Source organism: Canis lupus, chromosome 6, assembly GCF_048164855.1.
Source record: "Canis lupus baileyi chromosome 6, mCanLup2.hap1, whole genome shotgun sequence".
Lineage (NCBI taxonomy): Eukaryota > Metazoa > Chordata > Mammalia > Carnivora > Canidae > Canis > Canis lupus.
The window spans coordinates 77,482,686-77,505,499 of NC_132843.1; the positions used below are offsets into that span (position 1 = coordinate 77,482,686).

At 42.0% G+C, this 22,814-nt stretch overlaps 1 long non-coding RNA gene across 6 annotated transcripts in view; it reads right to left on the reverse strand.

The window, feature by feature from the left end:
• Positions 1–8,531, reverse strand: part of LOC140635961 (uncharacterized) — a 76,941-nt gene extending 68,410 nt beyond the window's left edge. For all 6 annotated transcript variants that reach the window (XR_012033329.1, XR_012033328.1, XR_012033325.1 and 3 more), the window contains exon 1: positions 8,285–8,531. This is a non-coding gene — a long non-coding RNA (uncharacterized lncRNA). The remainder of the gene's footprint in view (positions 1–8,284) is intronic.
• Positions 8,532–22,814: the final 14,283 nt, after the last annotated feature.

The following is a 22,814-nucleotide window of genomic DNA, read 5'->3' on the forward strand; positions in this document are numbered from 1 at the left end:
TTCAAGATGTAGTATAATCCATAAATACAACCAAATCACTAGCAGCTTAGGCTTTGGTTTGGTTTTTATCTTCCAGGGTTTTTTCTTTTTTTCTTTTTTTCACCCCCCTCTTCACAGAGATTGGAAAAAAATTAACCCTTTTCTGGCCTCGGACTAACCAAAGAATGAATTTCTTCCTGGTCACTGTTGTCAGCTTAAATCTTTATGTCCTTCTAGGGCTGGGGGGGTGGGGGGGGGGAAGCACTCTGTGAAGAGCAGTGGCCAAATGTTTCATTTTCTCCCATTTAACATTGACAGCCCAGCGATGGCTAAGAGCAACGGGGCAATCAGGTGACTCTACAAATCAGTGAACTATGTCTATTTTATAAATGTTCCTAAGCAATGGAATTTTGGTATGGTCCTGATTCCCATCACACAGAGGCCACATTTACATACAGATTTCTAGATAATCCCTATGCATGATAAACTATAATCGACTAGAATCAACTTTTTGATATAGTGGCCACGTTTAGGATTCTCTGGTACAGTTCACACTCTTCTTCTTATGGATATAATCCCTTTTCAATACTTTTTGTTCTATTCAACATTTGCTGCAGGAGAGGTAAGGCCCTTGGAGTTAAAAACAGCAAATTTCCCTGCAGTTAATATACCCAATCAAGTATGAAGTGCGGGAATGAAGAGTCCACGTCCAGTGCATCACTCGGGAGAAACCTTGCACCCCACGGTGGGCCTGTGGCCCAGGCGCTGATAGCGAGAGCCGGCCAATCAAATTCAGGGTAATCTTGTTATTCTGTTTACAACACTGCAGATTTTCAGGATGCCAGAGACGTCTGCGTCTGTCCCCCCTACATATATTCTTCTGATGTCACATATATCCTGTTTGCTCCACTCGCTTCACAGTTTAAAAATATAAAAGTAAAAAAAAAAAAAAAAAGAACTTTTTCAGCTCTGAGTGTGAACCGTAGCTGCATAATTAAGGGGGAGGCAAAGTCTTACCTAAGCTGGGATGGCTGAGAGCATAGCCAACTGGGTGAGAAAGCCTCAAATGCTCAGCTGTGTGCTGGAGTCTGGGGAAAGATTCTTTGGAAGGAACGTGCAAAGAGATACAAATGGTGTCCCCGGAGAGTGAAAGGGGGGCCCGGGTTTCTCAGGGATCTCGGCCTCCGACTGATGATCACAGTCTTGCACAACAGGAAAGGGGGGATAGTGAGGGGCAGACATTTCCCACAGCTGCAGAGCTCCCCAAACTGGTCACAATCGCTCCTGTGCTGTTCATCTAAAGACTTAGGGTATGCGGGAGAGCAGACGAGCAAACCCCAGCCATGGCCCCATAGAAATAAAAATATTAAAACTCATTCAGTATTCGTGATTATTTGTGATCCTGCAGAATCAAGACCTGTCTATTTTTCAGAACAACATGGAAGGAGGAGAAGTGGGAGTGACTCAAGAGTTGGGTCCCTTGTTTATACCTATCCGTTTTGAACATTTCAGCCTCGACCATCCGAAATTACAGCACCAATATCATTTTGATTATTTTCCTCAAGATCCCGTGATCCATTAGCTCCTTCATTAAACGGCTAGATTCACTGTCAGTTAGAATGTTATTTGCAAAGTAAAACCGAGCCGAAAGTATGTATGATTTTTAGACTTTGTATCGTGCCTAGGTTTTCTGTTTATATTTTGATGTCTCAAGGTTCTAAATATATTTTATGCATTCAGGGTAATAGAACAAAACACGGGCTAAATCCCTGCCACATATATTTTTTTTCTAATAGATTTGTATAATTCATGCATCAGAAGGAGAATCATCAAATATGAGACATAGTAATCAACCCATATACTTAATGACATAATGAGATTTTTTTTGGTATTTTGGTAATATTCTATATAAGCATACATATGCCAATCTCAGAAATTTAAGTTTTATGAGGTTCATTAAGAATTGACTTTCTATGTTGGTGGCTTAGAGCATGCCTTCATAGGTGTGAAGCCCATGGGCAATCACATTTCAATTTTTGTGACGCAACGAAACCCTAATTGATCTTATCAATCATAAGATGCGTTTTTCAAACAACTGCACTAGCGTGGCTTTTGATGAGGCATGCCACTTTTTGACAACTAGTGGATTTGCCTGAGATAAAAGGTTACCTGGAGAAGAACGAGCAAAGAATTCCAAATCAGAGACAACGTTGCTGTGAGGCCAGTATTTTTCAATGGCACTGATGTTTAATTCAGATGTTTTTCTTATCTCTATCACAGATTTCAAAAATACGCACCTTTGGTACACGTTTCTATCTTTATTAGTCAAAATAATGTCAGGAGCGGAAGGATAACTTGTTTTCATCTAACACTTTTATCATTCTAAAACCAAATTTTTTTTAAAAAGAAAACATTTTGACTCTTTGAAGTAGTACATAAACTATGAAGAAAATTATTTGAGTCAAGAACTTGTCCAAAAGAAACAAACCTGAAAACTCACATGCCCACTGTCACAGCATATGTGATTGCTAAGTGAGGCACTAACTATATAGGTTGTCTTCAATGCTTGCTATCTTCTAGCAAGCCAAGTCCAAATGAAATCTCCAGAAATGTTATATATATATATATATATATATATATATATATATATATATGTAATGACTACACACATTAATAGACCAAGGATTTTATATAGTGGATATTCTCAAGGTTAAGTTTAAAAGTATATATATAGGTTCCAATAATGATGATTTGTTCAAAATATATTTAATGTCATCGTTCCTTCTTCTTAACTCAAACATTATGTCAATATTTTAATGTTTTTTAAGCCAATCATTTGCTTATTACCAGCTAGCTGAGAGACGATGGAGGTGCAGGATAACTTTTTTTGGATTACTTGCGATGAAACGGCACAAAGAGCCAACTCACATAATTTGCATCGAGGATTGCTCTTGCAGCTATATTAATTTTAATAAAAATTAAATGTTTTCAATCAGTTTAGATTGGCTGGTAAGGGAAAACACAAAGACAAAACTGAGGCAGCGAGCCTTACAATGCCTCCACTGATTTCTCCACTGCCCCTTCCTCTGCACATGGTCAATTAGAATTGAAAATCCTGTGCTGATTTCATTCGCTGGAATTTTTAAGCAGGTCAGGAAGAAAGATGTTATTGAAAGGAAAAGTCTCATCTAAATAAGAAAGGAGCACGTGGCCATCTGGTCCTAGCTATACATATAAAAAGTTATTTCAGCTGAACTGCAGGCTTGATGTTTAAAAAGATGTGCCAAAAATCAACCCAAAATCTGTTTACGGTAAAATATTCCAAATGTTTCTTTTTCAACCTCCAAATATGCAATACACAGTTCATTTCCTATCTGTGATTCATGAGCCCATTTGACCCCAGCGCCTCACTGAGCTTGACTTGAGTTTCAGGCCGTGGAACATTCAATCACTCTTAGAACACTACTCCTTAATGGGAGATCAACAGGACCGTGGGCCTTTTGAAAATTGTGGAAATAACTTGGATAGTTTTCACTCAAATTAATTTTGAGTGCTGTCTGCACGTAGGCTTGAAAAGAATAAAGTCGGAGGCACGACACAACCACACCAATTTTCCTTCTTTCCTCATTGTGACTTGAGATTCCTGTGCATTCCCTGGGCAGTGCTCCGGCATCTGCTCAAAATAATTTCAGGTCTCAAGCCTAAAAACTAAGGTTTGGGTTTTTCGTTTTGTTTTGTTTTTAAACCCAATCTGTCTTTTCATGAAGAGAAATTATGAGTGTGAGTCTACTTTTAGAAATCATCCTCATGATGTTAAGAAACAGTTGTTTTTGGTTTTTTTTTAATACCATTTTACACTGTTTGCCACATTAGAGTCCTATCTTTTGGTGTGACTGAAATATGTTTTGATAGGAGGCATTTGCAATAATTATATCATCAATACGTTCATTGGGCCATTGATCTGAGTATGTCCCTCTGCTAGCACAGACAGAGCTAGCTGACCTCCCCATCCAAATGTCATTGTATTAAAATACGTTAATATTCTAACCCAAGAGCAGCAAAAAACAATCCAACCAACCTCTGGTTATAAATAACATACCAACAATTATTTGGGGTCATAAAACGATATTCAAATATATTTTATATGCATATATCCCATCCACACACATGTGTGAAAACACATGATTATAGTATCAACAGACAGGCTACACAAGAGGGTGGGTTTTCACTAAAGTCTTCAAATAAATAACTCAATTCAGAATATTCTACTATATGAAACACAAGAATCTTGACATATCTCTGACATAAGATGTCATTGGTTGTTTTTGTGTATTTACTATGTTTGTTCTGCCCATTTCAAATAAATCATTACTATTGTGTAAGAAGAATAAACTGTACTATAGTAAATTGTTCTTTCTCCTTTATGCTCTGAAAACCCATTTGTTCTTGAATTGGCGTTACGTAGTTCAACTATTTCAATCAAGTCCATTATCTTCTTTTCTTTGAAAGATGCCTTTTTAGTAACCTGTATCCCCAGTGGGCAATGTCATGTTTTGTTTTTAGAAAAGTAGGTGAAATTTAAATCCAACTGCTTGTTCATTTTTTTTATATTTGACAAAACAATTATATAATTCATCCTCAGGCAAGAACTCCACTATATGCTGGAAGGACTACTTATGTAAAAATTATGGAGTCAGGCCCAAAAATTTCTCAAAAAAGTTATTTATTAGTTCACACACTGGAGTCTTACCCCACAGAATGTCACCTAACTTGTGCAGCTTGTTTTTTCTAAGTACAAAATGTGTCTGTTCTTTGAGCAATATACTTTCCTCAACAAAAGTAACATGAGAGCAAAAAAGAACAGAACACTTTTCCTCTTGTTTTAAAACAATCGTACAATGCATCAGCAAAATTAATCTCCTTCATTTGTATGTTGGTGTATAAATAGTGCTGTTCGTATACATATGTCTTGCAAATCCTTTCAAAACTAATCCTTTTCTAAGTATGCAAGGAAGAAGTACTAAGAGCAAATTCCAAAATTCAAAAAAATAATGTTCCAAATACTCGGTATTATAGGAACTGGTAAGTGTATATCAGGCCGTCCTATATGAAGTGAGGATTAACTTAAATTACATATCAAAACTTAGTAATTCAGGACATTACGTATACACAGTTGTTCCATATTTATGTCTCAGAGATAGCCATAGGTTTCCATAAAATCATTAAACTTTGCTCCATTCGACTTAAGTAAAATAAAACAGCACATTTAAATACACAGACATTATTAAAAACCTATACACTTGTTTGGCGGATAACTGTTTAGTGGAAGCCCCATAAAATAAACTTGAGGATAAACGAAAACACTGCACCAGCCCACAAAATTTTAACCCGATAATCCTCTAACCCAGAGCACACGAAAGGAGCATCACTTCTAAATCATCTGTAGACAATTCTTGCTTCACCCACCAAGTTAAGAGTGCAACGATTTAACGTCTGCAAAAATGCAAATGGCAAGTAAGGCTCCACCGAGTCAGAGCACCTATCAGCACCGTAGCATTTTTATCCCAGTGACTGCAAAAACGTTCACCATTTCCACATCCTATCCACATCACTGAAACGCGGCCACCTCTAAAAATGTTCGACCAGCCTATGAGTAAGGCTTCCCAGACCCAGAAAACTGTGCCCGGCTACAGATACCTGGATAAACATGCCAGACTGCCCCATAAACACATCTTCAAGAGAGACATAGCTGCAAATAAAACAGTCCTTCCCTGTGGGTGTTGGTTAACCCCACGAACATGTGAACTTCCTATGGGCACACACCCAACAGACACTGGCGATTAGGTGATTGAAAACGTCGCCCACAAAGGCGAAATTTTATATGTGATGACATCACCAGCAAACCAGGGCTTCTCTGTGATATAATGATATAATTGCCTGGCTGAATGTGTCTCTTGAGTGCGTGCATGTGCATGTGTGTGTGTGTGTGTGTGTGTGTGTGAGATAGAGAAAGAGAGAGACAGACAGAGAGGGAGGGAGGGAGGGAGAGGGAGGGAGATGCTTAAAGAACAGCATCATCAGAAATGCTCTAACCTCTTGCAAGGCTTGCAAGAATCTTTCCGCAGACCTTTGACTTTCTCCAGATTTCCTACAGCTTCAGCTCATTCAAAAACGCCCTTCCCGCACGAGGACACGGGGTTTTGTGTCCTCAGCCCACGGTGACTCCCCAAGCATCCCCCCCACCACCCCCCGATGGAGGTGCCGGGATGAGATTTCTCCACCAAATGAGGCATGCGGATCGGTAATAATGCGATGCAGGAGTTGCAGGGTCCCCGGGGACCTGCCTGCCTTTGAAAGGCTGAGACGTCTTGGTTTCAGGGGGAGGTGGGGGGGGGGAATGAAAGGGTTAAAAATCGAGGCTGTCTGGGGTAAAAGAAAGGGGATATTGTTGTCTTTAATCTTTCCGCAGTATGTGTAAGACTTCCATCCCGGATCTGCACGGAGCAGGGGCAGAGGCTCGGCGTGCATTGCGTGCAAGCTCCTTGATTGTCGAGGGGGGAAAAAAACCTGGCTGGAGTCCAGACAGGCTGGAGCTCTGTTGATCATTATGTCTAGCCTTCAGGTGTCTCGGCACCCAGTGGGCGGCGGTGGGGGAGGTGTAGATAACGTGAGGCCAGACAAAGAGGGGGGGAGGGAAAAAAAGAAGGGAAAAAAAAAAAAAAACCAACAACAGCGTATTTTAAAAAGATCATGCGAAAATGTGTGTCCAAGTCCTCTTTAATAAAAAAAAAAAAAAATGAATCCTACCGTCTTGGACTTTTATAATTAGAACACGAGCTGGGCTCCGGCAGATCTCTTTAAGCCATAATTAGTTATGTCTGGAGCCTTGGAATAATTCCCTTCAATAATTGATGGGAGTTGATACTCTCTCCTAAAAATAAGGAGGGCAATGCTTTCTCGCGCAAACTCTCCTTTTTGCGGGAGGCTTTGTCGTTCCAAAGCCTCATCAAGCCACAATCGCACCGACTGGATTTGCCTTTTCATTTTCTTAGGAGACTCGGCTTATAACTTTTGAAGAATCTGGATGATTCTAGAAGTACAGGCGTCATGCATTGCGAGATTGCTCTAGCTGAATGTAAAGAGAAGGCAGGGATCATTCTTCCCCCATTTGTTTCCAATTATTTTATAAATCAGAAAGAAAAAAAAAAAAAAGACATACACAACACAACACAACAAAACAACCAAACCCTGCTTTGCAGGTCGCTTCCGTTGGAAACTCCATCAAAAAAACCTTACCAAGCATGTAAGTTAGATGCTAAGTGTATCTTTTGCCCTCTGCTAAGGAGAAATCCCAAATTCTTTTATTCTTCTAGCATTCTATAAAGAAGCTTCCGCATGCTTCCTCCCCACCCCCACATCCTCACTCCACCCTATTAGGAATTTAAAAAAAAAAAAAAAATCTTTATCCATGGAAGGCTGGATCCTGATACAGACAGCTTGTCTTTTCCTTCTGCCTTTTCCCCTGACCACTTTCCACAGTCACCTTTCACTTGGGCCGGACTCTATTTCGCATTTTGTGGGCTACAACGCCGAGAAAGCAGCTCAGCCTCTATCATCATCATGAAATAAAAAGTGGTGATTTTTTTTTTTTTTTTAAAGAAAGAAAAAAGAACATAAAGAAAAAGAAAGCTCTGGCTTGAAGCCATTGTTCAGAATTTAAGAGCTGTTTGCCCCCCCCCCCCCCCCCAGTGTCTCGGCAGTCTTTCATAGCTAATTATAATAACTGTCAGATGTCTGGGAAGTCTAGGGCACCCTTGTCAGTGGAGTCTGCAAAGTTTGCCTTTTATTTATTTATTTATTTATTTTCTTTCTTTCTTTCTCGGGGAACCCATCAGATCTGATCCCGACATAAAGAAGGAAAAGAAGTGAACTAAAAGTGCATCTGCGTGCGCCTTCCTTTTTCTCCTATGAACAAAGCGGCGAACAGGGGCGACGTTCCGGGGTGCAGCCCCCTGCAGCTCAGCTCCTCTCCGGAACGCCTCGCTCTTCGGGCTCCAATTCCTCCCCTCGCACGCACACGCACACACACACACACGCGCACACACACACACACACGCGCGCACACACACACACACACACACAGAAAGCATGCAACAATTGTCCCCGCGGCGCTGGCCTGCCCGCCGCGTTACCTGGCCGGACGCACCTCCGACGGGGGCCCTGCACAGAGCTTGCGAGACCTGATGCCCCTCGGACGTGCACCCCCTCTCGGGCACTCGCTCCACGGAGAGCCAGGCATACTCACAATTTCCAAGCGCTCCTGGGCGCAGGTCCCCCCGTCCCCGGGGGCGGAGCAGCGGCTCTGGCCAGGCGGTCCCCGGCGGCGCAGGTGCAAGCATCCCCGTGCTCCCGGAGGAGGCGCGCAGGGAGGGAGGCGAGCGCCTCTTTTGCAAAGTCCCTCGGAACTCGGCCCCCGGCGCCCGGGCGGCCCCGGCTCCCGGGGAAGCCGGACTCGCCGCAGTTCTGAATTGAACTCGGCCGCAGCCCGTGTGAGCGGCGGGGCGCGCGTCACGTGGGCGCAGCGAGCCTCCCCATTGGCCGCCGCGCGGCCCGGGCCCCGCCCCCGGCTCCGGGGGCGAAGACTTGAAACTGAAAGCGTCGCCGAGCTCCGCCCGCGCGCTCGTCCCCTCCGCGCCGCGGGGCTGCGGGCCGCGGCGGCCGCTCGGGAGTGGGCTCGGGCCTGAGGTCCTCCCTCCCGGGGGCCGGGGGCGGCGGCGGGGGCGGGCATCGGACGCTGAGCTCCCCGCCGCCCGCGGCGTCGCTGTCCCCGCCCGCCCCTTGCCGCCTGCGGGATGCGCCTCGCGTGCCCGTCGGGGAGGCGCGGCCGCTCACCTGTTCGCTGGCCCACCTGACGCCGCAGGTGACACGGAGCGAGCCCCCCCTTCCCTCCTTTGTGGCGCTCAGCCACGTTCGGAAGCACGAAGGCTTTGTTCATTCATTCATTCATTCATTCATTCATTCCATGGGGGCCCCGACGATGAATTGCCCGGGTTGGGTCCCGCAGAGGGGCTCCCCGCAGAGGGGCTCCCGGCGGCCCTGGGCCGCGCTCCGTTATCGGCCGTGACCCAGGCCCGGGACCGACTTTCTGCAGGAGCCACTCGACGGCTTCTGGAGACAACGACGTGCAGAGGCGACCGGGGCCGCCCGGGAAAGTCCAAAGGAAGGGCTTCGGCCCGGCACGGGGGACGCGGGAGTGGGTGGTGTCGCCCCCGGCCCGCGCGGAGGCTCCCGTGACGGCCACGCGCGCACGCGGGCGGCAGAGCTTGCGCTTGGGCCACGGCCGGGGGGCATCCGCGCGGACGGGCACGGGGGGGGGGGGGGGGCGCCCAGAGACGGCCGGGTGTGGAGGGCGGCCCGAGGGCCGGGTGCCCAGGGGAATCCCCCAGAGACCGCCGGGTGCGGGAGGCAGCCCGAGGGTCGGGCACCGAGGGGAACCCCCCCAGAGACGGCCGGGTGCAGGGGGCGGCCCAAGGGCCGGGTACCCAGGGGATCCCCCCAGAGACGACCGGGGGGAGCATCCCCGCGGACAAGCACCCAGGGGATCCCCCCAGAGACGGCCAGGTGGGGGGGCAGCCCGAGGGCCCGGGACCCAGGGGATCCCCCCCAGAGATGGCCGGGTTGGGGGGCAGCCAGAGGGCCGGGTACCCGGGGGATCCCCCCAGAGACGGTCGGGTGGGGGGACAGCCCGAGGGCCGGGTACCCGGGGGATCCCCCCAGAGACGGCCAGGGATAGACGTCCCCATGTTTGTGGAAGGAATGCACTGTCCCCAGAACATTAGTCTGGGGCTTAAGGAGCCCTACAACTGGTTCAGAGCTTGAAACCCACGGAACAGACAAGTCATGGATCCTTTCCAACGTGGCACCAAAAATGCCATTTCTGGTAGGGAACTATCCAGAGCCCTCATGGAGTTCTGTGAATGTGTCCCTCCTGCAGCCAGGATCATACAAATTAAAGGGAACTCCCACTCACCCCACACCCCCCCTGACCCCTGTGTGGGATATTTGTAGACTAGAGGTAATTCCTGAAGGAAACCTGATTGCGTCCCCATCACCTGCCCAACCGAGAGGACACATTGCTGTCTCTTAGAGTAGGCCCTAGCTAGGATAGCTGACGCAGGCCCTAAGCGGAATTAGAGGATAATTTCTAGCCCTCTCCTTTTAAAGACATTTCTCCTTCATTGAGTGGTGCTTAGTTTCCCCTAAATGGTCATCGCCCCAAGCTTTCCAGATTTTTTCTAGTCCTGCCTCCTCCTACCACATCCATGTGATAGTATCATGTCATCCTAGTTTCATTAGATTTCCCTACTGTGATGTAAATATTTCAAGGGGCTGAATTGCATTTCACTATTTTTTGATCCCTCATAATGTCTGTCATAACAGAGATGACAGTAATTTTTGCCGATTTTTTTTTCCTGTCTTGCAGTGACCGACTCTCACTGGTAGCCGACAGATCACAAAAAAATCTGGTTGATGACGCAAGCATGTTAAAAAGTATATTTTAAAATACAGTCCAAATACGTGAAGCCGACACTGGAGGACAAACAGCGACACTACTGTGAGACCACAGACCCTCCCCAATATTGGCCTACATTACCCATATAGGACACGCACCCCCCCCCCCCAAACTAACGGTCCTAGGATGGGCACACGATTACGTAACTCCTCCTTGTTGTCACCAACCAGCTTTTACCTCGGTCCTTCTCATTCACTGGACCCAGGCTCCTGGGTCTCAGATTTCTGCTCATCTCTAGTTATGCCCTCACCCCGGTTTCTTCCAACGCTCACGAGGGCGATCCACTCAACACTCTAATCTCTCACTTCATCAATATCAATTCTGATGACGTGGCCACCCACCCTGAACATTGGAGACGTTTACTCTTGATATTTTAAACTCAAGTCACTGACTGTCTATCTACCACTTTCAATCCTTCCACCTCTGTTACCACACCTCTTTTGCAGCCTTTTTGATACCTCCAGTTTCTGGGTTCCTCATTGTCTCCTATCTATCATCCTCTTCCACGTTCCATCCCCTTTCCTTTCACACTTCCCGCCCTATTCTAGCCCTTATTTCGGGATGTCCTACGGCATCTGGTTAAGATATCCAACTTTTTTGCCCTTGTTTTCCTTCTGATGTCCCGTCAGTCCCACCAGGCAAAACCCAGTTTTGGATTCATCCAACTGATGATCTCCTCTAGGCTATTCTGGGCTTCCAGGAGCTCCTGGGTAAAAATTTAACCCGTCCGTAAAAGGTGTTACTATAAGCACATGGTCTCCAAATTTGACAACTCAACGCTGTCTAAAACTGTTTGCCCACTTAGCTTTTTCTCATTTGTCACAATTTTACCCAATCCTTTTTTCTCTCTCTACTCTCTTGTTCTCCCTAGATTGCATTGCCTTCCCATCCTCCAGGGTGGGGGGTAGGGGTGGGGGTAGGGGGTGGTGAGAACCAAAAAGCTTGGCATAATGGAGACTCATCCTTCTCATGACAGTAGTAGAGTTTCTCAACCTGCTCAAGGCAAATCAATTAGGTAACCGCTGCCTTTTCAGAAATGTTTGTCTTAGATGTTTCTACCTTTCTCAAATTGTCAGCAGCTCCTGGTCTACAAAGTCTTTTTATTAGCATTTTAAGAAGCTCCTGTGTCTTCGATATTTAAACATTCCTGCCTTTGATATCAGGCCCCCTTTCCTGTGTTCTGTCCTTCCTGGGCAAACCCTCTTCAGGAATTTAGTGACATTCACTATTTCTACTTTCTCTTCTCTCATTTCTCTACCTGCTACAATCTGGCTTCTGTCTTTTGGCATCTTTTTTCATTTTTTAAATAATTTTTTATAGCAAGACCACCCAATACCTTTGTGCTGCTTAATCTCATGAACAATCTCAGGCCTTTTAATACTTGTGTTCTCGAAAATATTTAGGCATTTGATCACTTTCTCTCTCTTGGAGTGCTCTTTCCTCGTGGCCGCATTTATTCCTGGTTTTCTTTCTCTTTCTTGTGCCTCTCATTCTCTTTTATAACCATTGGTTTTTCTCTTCTAGCTTCCAATATATTGGTATTTTTCAGATCCCTTCTCAGTCCCTATTCTCTTCTCACTCAGCAGATTCGAAGTCACCTCGTTTACTTCTATGGCTTCAATGACAACTCAACACGGATGATTTCCACCTTCCCTCTGAGACTTTGGTCTTTTTCCAGAGCACCAGAACTGTAGATCCCATTGCACCTTTTCCCTTGGATGTCTCAAACCCAATACATCCGACGCTAAAGTCATCATCTTTTCCTCTCTCCTGCGCATCTTTCATTGTTGCCTGTCTCACTGAGGAGTACACCAGGGACCAAAGACAGAAAACTTGGACCTGATATTTAAATCTTCCTTTCCTATATTGGGCTTTCATATCCAACTAATCGTCATGCCTAGAGATCTCTTGAATCTGCCTGTTTCACTCCATCTCATTGTTGGTGTACGTGCTTCGGGATGCGTGACAGTTCAGGGTAGGGGTCTCCTTTGTGTCCAGTCTTGTTTGCCTCCACTGCACCACCTTCACTACTCTAACCGCCCTCTCTCAAACCTGCAGCCAAATGAGCCTCCTAAAGGGAAGCTGATTCTTTTACTCCTCTTAAAACCTTTAAGTGGCCTCCATTGTCCATAAGGCAAAACCTAAAGAGCCCTTAGGTGCCTGGCTTTGTAACCTCATGTTTAGTCGACAAAAATGCATGGAGATGTTTAATTCTACTCCATAGTTTATAAGTGGTATTACATGTTACATAGAATTACGAGTCTTAAACTTGGCCTCCCAAGATGTTGAAATCCTCAAGTAAAATGGATGCAATCAGCAAAGCACCACATTTGTTTAGTGATTTGGAGAATTCCCGGGGGGAACTAACAGCCCAGCCCTAGATTATAAAGACAGAGTCGATTCAATACCTTCCCTCTGAGGGAAGATTCAAAACCCACTCACATATTCAGAGGGACTTAGTTTCCTTTCCCCTGGCTTAAAAATCTGTCTTGAAACTCCAACAGAGGGACACCTGGGCCGCTCGGTGGTTGAGCATCTGCCTTTGGCTCAGGGCATGATCTTGGAGTCCTGGGATGGAGCCCCCACATGGGGCTCCCCGCAAGGACCCTGCTTCTCCCTCTGCCTGGGTCTCTGCCTCTGTGTGTGTGTGTCTCTCTCACGAATAAAGAAATAAAAATCTTAAAAAGAAAAGAAACCCCAGTAGAGTTTTAGGAAATCTTAAATATTATCAAACACCTCCCTCCCCTTCTAAGGCCCTATAAAATTGAGAGCTTCTTAAACATAGAAGAACTAATCGAAATTAAGAGGCTGGGCAAGCCACATGCTTTTTAATTTTTCTTGATCCTCTTCTTTTTTTCACATGCTGCTCATGGACCAGTTTACTCTAACTCAGCTAATAACACGTCCACCCCAAAAAACTGCTGAGTCTGAAACCTAGCTACCACTCTTGATTCCCCTCTTTCTCCTTTATGTGCCCACTGATAAGTGAATATTGTGGGGCTTATCTTCGAAAGAGACTGTAAACGCAATTACCTCTCACCATGTCTTCTGCTGTTATGCGCATCCAAACTATTATTATCTCTCACATGCATTATTCTAATCATCTTGTATCTGGTCCGTCTGCCTCCACACGTGTACTCACACCACAGGATGTTCTCCACAGAGCAGCTAGCTTTTAAAATATAAAATATATCATGCCACGTTCTTGTTTAGACTTCTGCAATTGCTTCGCACTACATTTATAATAACCTCCTTATCCATTACTATGACCTAGAAGACCCAACGTCATCCTATTACGGTCCCTACTAACACCCTGATCTCATCTCGTATCCACCCCTCTTTCCCTGCACTGCAATCACACTTGCCTTGTCTCAGACTTTCCTGTCTGATTAGTTGTGCCCATTGCCTAGAACACCTTTGTCCTAGATCGTCACCTGCTGGATCCTTCTCATCATCTCTGTTTCTCTTCACAGGACGCTGCTCAGAGAAACTTCTCTTGTAGGATGACACCCACCTATTATCCTATCTAACTTATTGTCTGACTTGGGGTTTTGCCCATTAAACTTATTACTATCAGAAAATCTCATTTTTCAAATTTACTTGTCTGTTATATGTCTCTCCCCACCTGAGTATGAGCCTAATTTTCTGAAATCTGTTGTGCTTATTGCTCAAAATTTGAGCTAAAACAATCTAAATATAGTGTACAACAGCCATTTAGTATAATCAGCCATAAAGAATTGGTTGAGATGAAATATTTGGGTGGCTCAGTGGTTGAGCCTCTGCCTTCGGCTCAGGTCATGATCCTGGTCCCGGGATCGAGTCCCACATTAGGCTCCCCTCAGGGAGCCTGCTTCTCCCTCTGCCTGTGTCTCTGCTTCTCCCTCTCTGTGTTTCTCATGAATAAATAAATAAAATCTTTTTTAAAAAAATAATTTGTTGAGAAAATAAAATTGAATGAAATACCCAAATGCAGTAGTGATGAAAATAAAAATAACACCAATAAATTAGTTTTGTACTATATGTTTTGCTCATTCAAATTTGTGTATATATATATGCTTTTGTAATTACTCAAGTCCAGTCAATAAAGTAAAAAGAAAAAGTGTCTCTATGCTTTTGTCCCATAGATACATTCTCCCTACATTAAAAAGGTCAATTTCCACTTTCAACTTTCTGAAGGAAAAAAATCTATTGAAGAATAAACGTCATCGATAGCAGAATTAGACCTTTTACTTATTTATTTATTTGAATTAGACCTTTTAAATTGCATATGATTAAATAAGCCCAGAATACATATCATATGATAAATCCATTTCCTAAAATGTCTTCAAGAAACACCAGTAATGGTCTTTTGTGTTTATCCAGTACTTGGCACATCTCATCTCTCAAAGCTCTTTAAGGTCCACTGTTGTCTTTGATATTTACAATAACTCAACGAGGCAAGTAGTGAAGTAGAATCGTTATCCCCTCTACTACATAGGAACTGAGATATGGGAAATTCCGTGACTTGTAAAAGCAACACAGCATAGAAACAGCACCATGTCTTTGCACTCCCATCACTTAAAGCTATGATGACAGGGAAAACGTTCAGAGTTCTCTGTAGCTCAGACAAGCACGTACTGAATTATTTGGGTTATGTTCAGACTTCTAACTTGGCCTCAAACTTGTATTCTAAAAAAGAAAGGATACATAGAAATTTCTGCTTTTCACACATTTACATACAAACTGTTTTTGTTACAAAATTAGCTCTTGGTCGTACTTTTGTTTGTTTGTCATGGGTGGTCTGAGACTTGGGTGGGGAAATTGGGATCAGATGAAAATGATATCTGAGTAGGAAGTTTCTCAACTGTTCTGAATTTATAATAAGCACACATTGGGATGTGTGGTCAGATCTTAGGGAGTTGGGCCAAACAGGCTGAAAAGGTTGCTTCTTATTTTTTTTTCCTTTTTCTTTTTTTGCACTGCATAAAAGACAAACCTTTTATGAACTTTAGGTGTTTACCGTTAAGTGACTGAAAGGCATTTGATTTGTCTCAGTTTATTATCCTCTCGTGGGTGTGGTGTTCCCATCTCCTACAAGTAAGTAAAAATTAACAATCGGACATGGAGGATTTCCCCAAATATGTATGTGATTAATGTGAAACAAAGTTACAAAACCCCACTATTTTGGTTTGTTATTTTTTCATGTGGCTGTTTTGGCATCATGTGGACAAGTGGGAGAAGTGGGCTGACCTACTGGTGCCTAAAATCTCCCAATGCCTAATGCTTTCGATGATAAAAGACAGTGTATTTTCTGTTTCTTCCAATCACAGGGAAACAAGCTACATAGACAGCCTACAACTTGTGAACAGAGACTCTAATTTCTAAAATGAAATTCACCAAAACAAGGTATCATTATTACCTTGTCTCAGACTAAAATAACACAATTTATGTAGAAGAACAACGATTTCATTAGAGTCTTAATTTCACTTATCAGCACATCTTTTGAGTGTTTATATCTACCAACCAAACAGCAAAGCTTTTCTAACACTAATGTGCACATGAATTACCTGGGACTTGGGTAAAATGCAGAAGCTGGTTCTGTAGGTGGGAGGCATGGGTTTAGATACAGCCTGTCCAACAATCTCCCTTGTGAGGCTGATGCTGCTGGTCGGCTGAGGACACTTTTATTAGCAAAGCTGTGGAAACCACTTAGAAGCATTAGATTAGAGCCTAGCATAGAGGCCAACGACTCAATAGAGCTTACTGATTAGCTCCAGTGGGAGAGTTTCTCTCATTTCCTACCCCTCCCCCTTCTCCTCTATTGTCCGTTCTCTCCCAAAGTCTCCACATCTCGTCATACTTTGCTATCACTTGTCGGCGTATGATGTCTCCTGTAGTTGCCAAACTCCAGGGAATACTTCTACAAAGGGGCACAGCAATCCTTATTTGATCCTCAGCCACACACCAGCAAAACAGAATTTATAGAAAGTCTGCTGAACCATGCCCCAGCTCCTACGCAAAATCCTGCTACCTTATATATCCATTCAAGAGTTTACATTCATCTTCAATCCACAGCTTGATTTCACTTAGCTCTTGGATCTTTTTTTTTTTTTGGCCTAAAAATATAACTAATTTTTGCCTAGTGTTTGTTATGTTTTTATGACAAAACAAATTTGAAAATAATCTACTGCTTTTCTGAAATGTTTGCTCAGCGTTTTGCTAGACTGATTTTATTAAAGAACAGTCCCCAATGTTGGTATTCCACTAGACAGCACCAGTGTGAATAAGTCAAATTAGATAAGATATTTATCCATTTGGGTATCCAGTGGCGAAAACTTTAGGCAAAAAATACTTGGAGAGGAAACATTTTGGTAAAAGATGAGATTATTTGATGATCCTCACGTAACACCATTAATTGATGCGTTATCTACTGCATTCTCGGTTTGGCATTTGTTTCTTCTAATATCACACATATGATTAATTTAAATTAAACTGTTCTAGTTTCCTTGGTATCAATTGAGTAACCATATGGTTGTAACACAATGAAATGTCAAGGTTGAAGAACCTTTTACCCCTATTTAGGGAGTTGTAAATATTTATGGAAACTTCTGCAGAATGTTCTTTCAGTCTTTCTAAGACTCTTTAATGGAAGTTGCTTTTCTGTTATTTCTTACTTATCTTCAAAAATGATCCTCACACCATGATAATGACTGAGTTGATACTTTGTGTAATGAAAGGGAGTATCTTATAGGCAATTAACTTTAAGAAATTATCTTATTGACCTTAGAAAATAAAATAAAGAAGGCACAAAGAATAGTAGTTCACTTTACAACTCCAGTTTCTTAACCAAGGTAAGTACATGGCTTTCACAGACACACTAAATTATCTATCAAGATCTTCAATTATGAAAATTGTTAGGCCTACCAGACATCACATTGCTTTTGAGCTGAATCTATATACTTGATTCCAAGTCTACTTCCAACTCTTGGGTGGTCTAAAATTGAGATAATTAATTAAACCCTTTGAAAAGCATCTGCCATCCACATTTTGTCTTGGATGAAAGAAATTATTTCATGCTTTACTTAAGGAAAGCTAATACCCAAAGGCTGCACATTAGCGCTGTCTTGAATTAGAACCTACCAAATCTGAAAATTGGTTACTCACATGCAATCCTCTTTAATAACTTATGAAAATTTAAATTAAATTGGATTAATAATTTATGTTGAAAGTTTTACCAGTGAAGCTTAAAATTTTAGAGTTTCAGAATAAGCAGTGAAAATATCAGTTGGAAAAATGGGTTGTTGAATATACTCTTTTACATATTGTTTTAAAAAACATTAGAAATAGGGGAAAAATCCTTCTTAGGGACTTGTCTATAATTGGAGCAATAAAACTATTGAAAGAAAAGTTAGAAATAAAATGAAATCATTCTGCCCTCGCTCCTGGACCGATTATTTTTTTCCACTGATACGGGTTTGGGGGGCGAGGGGAATGGTAACTGATATCAGTGGGCAGCTTTAACAGATGATTGTCAGATTGGAAATTTCCAGGTTAAGCTTTAGCACTAGAGATGGGCTCAGAGAATGAAAAGCAAATGACGAAAATATGCTTCTTAGTGGGGGCAGAAAGGACTGTACAGTGGGCACAATCAACTGTGAAGCATGCTAGGACCTGAGCCGCAGACCTGGGTAGGAGTGAAAGAAAGCAGGAATAGGTGGGCGTGATAAATTGATTGTAGACTGGTCCTTAGGTTGACAACTATTAGATCAAATAAAAGTCCAAGGCAAGGAGGAAAGGCATTTAAGGTATCTCTTGTGGAGAGCAGAACCCCTGCCAGCAGCTACGGGGACACAGGAATAGAGTGGATGCCTGGTGCATGGTTTCCCCAGAATCCTAACAAGTCCCATCGCAGCTTTCCATGCGATACACACTCTACTGGAGCAGTCCTGTCCTATTACCGAGCCCACAATGCCTTGGCCTAGATATGGGACTTTATCTGAGCTCAGTTGATTTCAGTTCTTTTCTCAGGAATTTGAACTTGTGACTAAAAGATTTTAGCTTCAGTCATTCAGTCGTAGACTAAGAAGGATCGACAGTCCATTTTTAGCAAGACTCTAGACTAGGAAGTAGGGAAAGTCTTCAGCAAGAATGAGGAGTGATGCAGAAGAGCAGACAGATATGGATGGCGTCCTTCTTGAATTTTCTACTATGCCATAGTCTGGTCTCAGTCTTAACAGTGGGTTATGCTCCAGCCCTTGGGTTTCCTGACATCTTTCCTTCAATCCCCAATGACTTACATTCCTTTGCTTCTGATCAGACATCGGCTGGTCACAGAAAAAGATATCCATTCTAGACAGGTTTGGTGCAATGCCTGAGCATCACCATCATATACTATGCAAATAAACCCCATTTTCCCTCTGCTCTGCTTAAAAATTGCATTTTTAATAGAAAAAGATATATCCCTTTTATGAGAGCCACTTCCAGCCTCATGGAGCAACGGCAAAGTGGTCCATAAGTTTGCCTCAGGCACCAGATGAAGCCCAAACATTTTCTTCATTTATAATACGTATAGGAAGACTGAATCAGTCAGCCAACAGATATTTATTGAGAATGTACTGTTTTCTAGCACTATCATCCGTTGAGAAAATGAAAGTGAGGATAATGCTTTTTCTTACTTGCAGGAAGAGAGAATAAGCTATAGAATCATTGAAATGCATCTAAAACTTTTAGGCTTCTTTTGATATATTGAATTATATAGAGTGTACCATATATGTAATCTAAACATGAGAATCATAGAAAAGACAATAAGCTTGACACCGAGGATGTTAAAGTCCAGTTGAAACACGAACACTAATGTTCTCGAGCTGTCAAGAACGTTGCTCTGCAAATCTCTCTTACAACTGTTTCCTTCTGATGTTTGATGTTCCCTGGTGCCTGTAAAGGGTATGATTTTCATTAAGTTCTTGGGGGGAGGGAGCTTTTTATCAGTGTTTGAGTTCATCTCCATCACTTCACATTTACTAATTCTCCCCTTGAACTAGAGTCATATCAACTCCCAGGGGAGGAAATCGCAAATGACACTGATGTATTTCATTTGATTTTGACTTTCCACCCCCAAATTAGAGGTTTGTCAAAATAGTCAGGATTTTATAAATAATAAGATATCACTTTTCTTATTTGCTTATATTCATGAAAACAAAAGTGAGATCAAACTTCTCATCCCCCCCCCCAAAGAATTTCAATTACAAGGGCTTTTTGCTCTCTACCCTTTGCTCCCTAAAACCACATCCTTGGCAGTAGTACCAGTTCCAGATTGCTACAAACCTTGATCTTTTCAGATCCTTGTCATGAAATTCATGAAGCTCTCTGCCTCTCAACTTTCACATCCATTCATTCCTATTCCTATCGTGCTCTGCCGTCTTAGGGAAGTAGAGATTTGCTAAGACCCCTTTGTAGTCATGAGCAGAAGCGATGCTGTCATAAAGTATTCGTAAGGATACACATCTTTTAGCTATAGTATCTCTAAAATTCAGAACAGCTAAATATATTTGAGATGCCCTTTCATGCCATTTTCCAGAATATTAAGGCATCTAATTAAATTATGCATGCTACCTTGACCAAATAAGGCATTTGCTTCATTTTAATGGGGAATGACATTTATTTTCCTATCCTAAAAGAATCCCACAGAGCTTTCCTTGTAATAAAGGCTAATTTTATCTCTAATATGGTAACTACATAGACATAACCACACAATTTCTGTTTGTTGGTTTTTTTTCCAGATGAGTCCTCTTAATTTAAACAGGTAGATTTTCCATACCTGCATCTAAAAATTAACAATAGGCTTGATAACTAACTTCAACTTTTCATCTTGGTTTTGTGGCATATGTTCTTGTCATATCCCCAATCTGTGAACTGAACATATCATTTGAATGTACAATTTAGAATCAACATAATTATTTTAAATGGGTTCTTTTGATGTTTCAGATGACTATTGAAATTTATACAATGGGGTCAAATTGCAATTTACAAACTTTTGTGCATATTGAAAGTGATTTCTTTGGCAGTGATATGTTTTCAACAGATGATGATGATGGCAGTTATCCTCTGCTGGTCTGAATTTAATTTTAGTCATTTTTATTATGATATTCGTTTAACCCATGGCATATTAACAAATACATAACTTCTAAAAGTGCTGAATTCTCTGTGAGTTGCGGTTTATCATACTGTTAAATACTATACATCATAAGCAAACAATTCATGTAGAAAAATGTGCCTGCTCTTTGGAGAGAGGTAAATAGATAAGCTGTCCAAGGTACAAGGAAATAGAGCATAGATAATGCAGGTTTGAGATATTCTCTTGCTTAAGTGATGCATTAAATCAATAGTCTGCAAAGTCTTTTTCTTGTTATGTTATTTACTTGGATACTGTCACTATTTTCCATTAAATTGTCTATTTCAGAAGAAATATTTTTCTCAGTTCCCAATTTCATTTGATTAGTATTCTTTAAACTCTTTCACTATATATGCAAATTATCAACTATTTCCATTATGTCAGTCTCTGCTCAAAAACCTTCAATGGTTCTCTATCTCTTTTCTCATCACATGTAACCATTTTCCCCTGATTTTCAGGATCTATGGTATCTGTGCCTTCTAACTATGCAACACTATTTTCTAGTATTACCCGACATTCTCCCTAATGCACTCAGGGCTGCTTCCCACCGTCATGTAAACATACATGCTAGTTTCATCCGCCATAACATTATCTTCTTCCTCTTGATCCTCTTCTCCCTCCGATCCTCCGTGTGTGTGTGTGTGTGTGTGTGTGTGTAATGCCTTTCTTCCTCATCCCTTTCTTCAGTCTTTAAAGGCTGAAATCCCTCCTTCCTAAAGACTTCTCTTACTCCCTTAAAAATAATTGTCACTTAAAAAAAATTCCTGCACACTTAGTCTCTAACCATATAATATAGATCTTTTATATTTTATTTATTCTAGTAGCCATTATCATATACTGGGGGGAGAGTCACTATGTCCATAATTTAGAATAAATGAATACATCAAGATAATGCTTTGTCCACTCTTACATATGAGCCAGAATCAAGAAACCAACCTATGTCGGAATCCAAAAACATTACCCCTTACCCAACTACTCCACCTGTATCACATGAAGTCTCTCCATGGTTAAATTCCATGTATTAAGTGAGGCTGTAAACATGAAACACTGGAGGGGTAAAATAATATGTATCAATAAGTTCATACCTTGTTTTAACCCCGCTGTGCTGGCGAGATTCTGAATCTTTCTGAAGTAGATCACTTCTCTCTGTTTCCTTAAAACTCCTCAAGAGTCTTAATTCCTTAAGAGTAGTTTGTGGTTCTTTGTTTTTCTGAGAAGATGATCAAATACTGAAGACATACTTGGCATTCAATGAAAACATTTTCAGGGGGAATGTTGATTCGAATCGTGAATATAAGGAATTTTGGCAAATTAATTTGATTTATGTGTATTGGAACGTATGAAAAAATACATAATTGGTAACACTTGTCATAAAATCCTCAGGTTAGAAATTTGAAAAATACTTAATACAAGATGAGTATTAAAAATATTTGTTCATGAATACATAACCCATCTTTAAAAATGAACATGGGATTATACTATACCTATGAAAGGAAAAGATAAAATATTTCACACACAACAAACTTTAAAATGACAGATGCATGAGATGAAGTTCAAAAATAATAAGAATAATATATACATATTAATAAGGTAGGTAGTTTGTATCTTTATTTTAGCCATTCCCGAGGGTTCAGTGAATGCTTAGTAATACTAGACAACTTTGTTCAAGCATCCGAAAAACAGCTGAAACACCTAGCTTCCCTTGGAATAGACTTTGCAAATATTGAATAGTGTTTTCAAAAATATGATTGGTGATATGGTGAGCTAATATTGAGTTTTAATCTTTGGAATCTGTAAAATTACTTTAACTAGTAAAAGATGTAATTAAATATTTGGAGATGGGGAATATCTTGAAATTATCCGGGGGGGGGGGAACAATGTTATCATTGCACTGGTAAAACAGAGGTGCAAGGAGATTTGACACAGACAGAAGAGGGGGGTATACACACACACACACACACACAGAAAAGAAGGCAAGGTGAAGATGGAGGTGGAGGATGGAGTGATGTGGCCACAAGCCAAGGAATGCCAACAGACACTAGGGGCTGGAAAAGGCAAGGAACAGAATGTAAGCATCAGGAAAACTTAAAACAAGTTAAAAATTATCGAAGA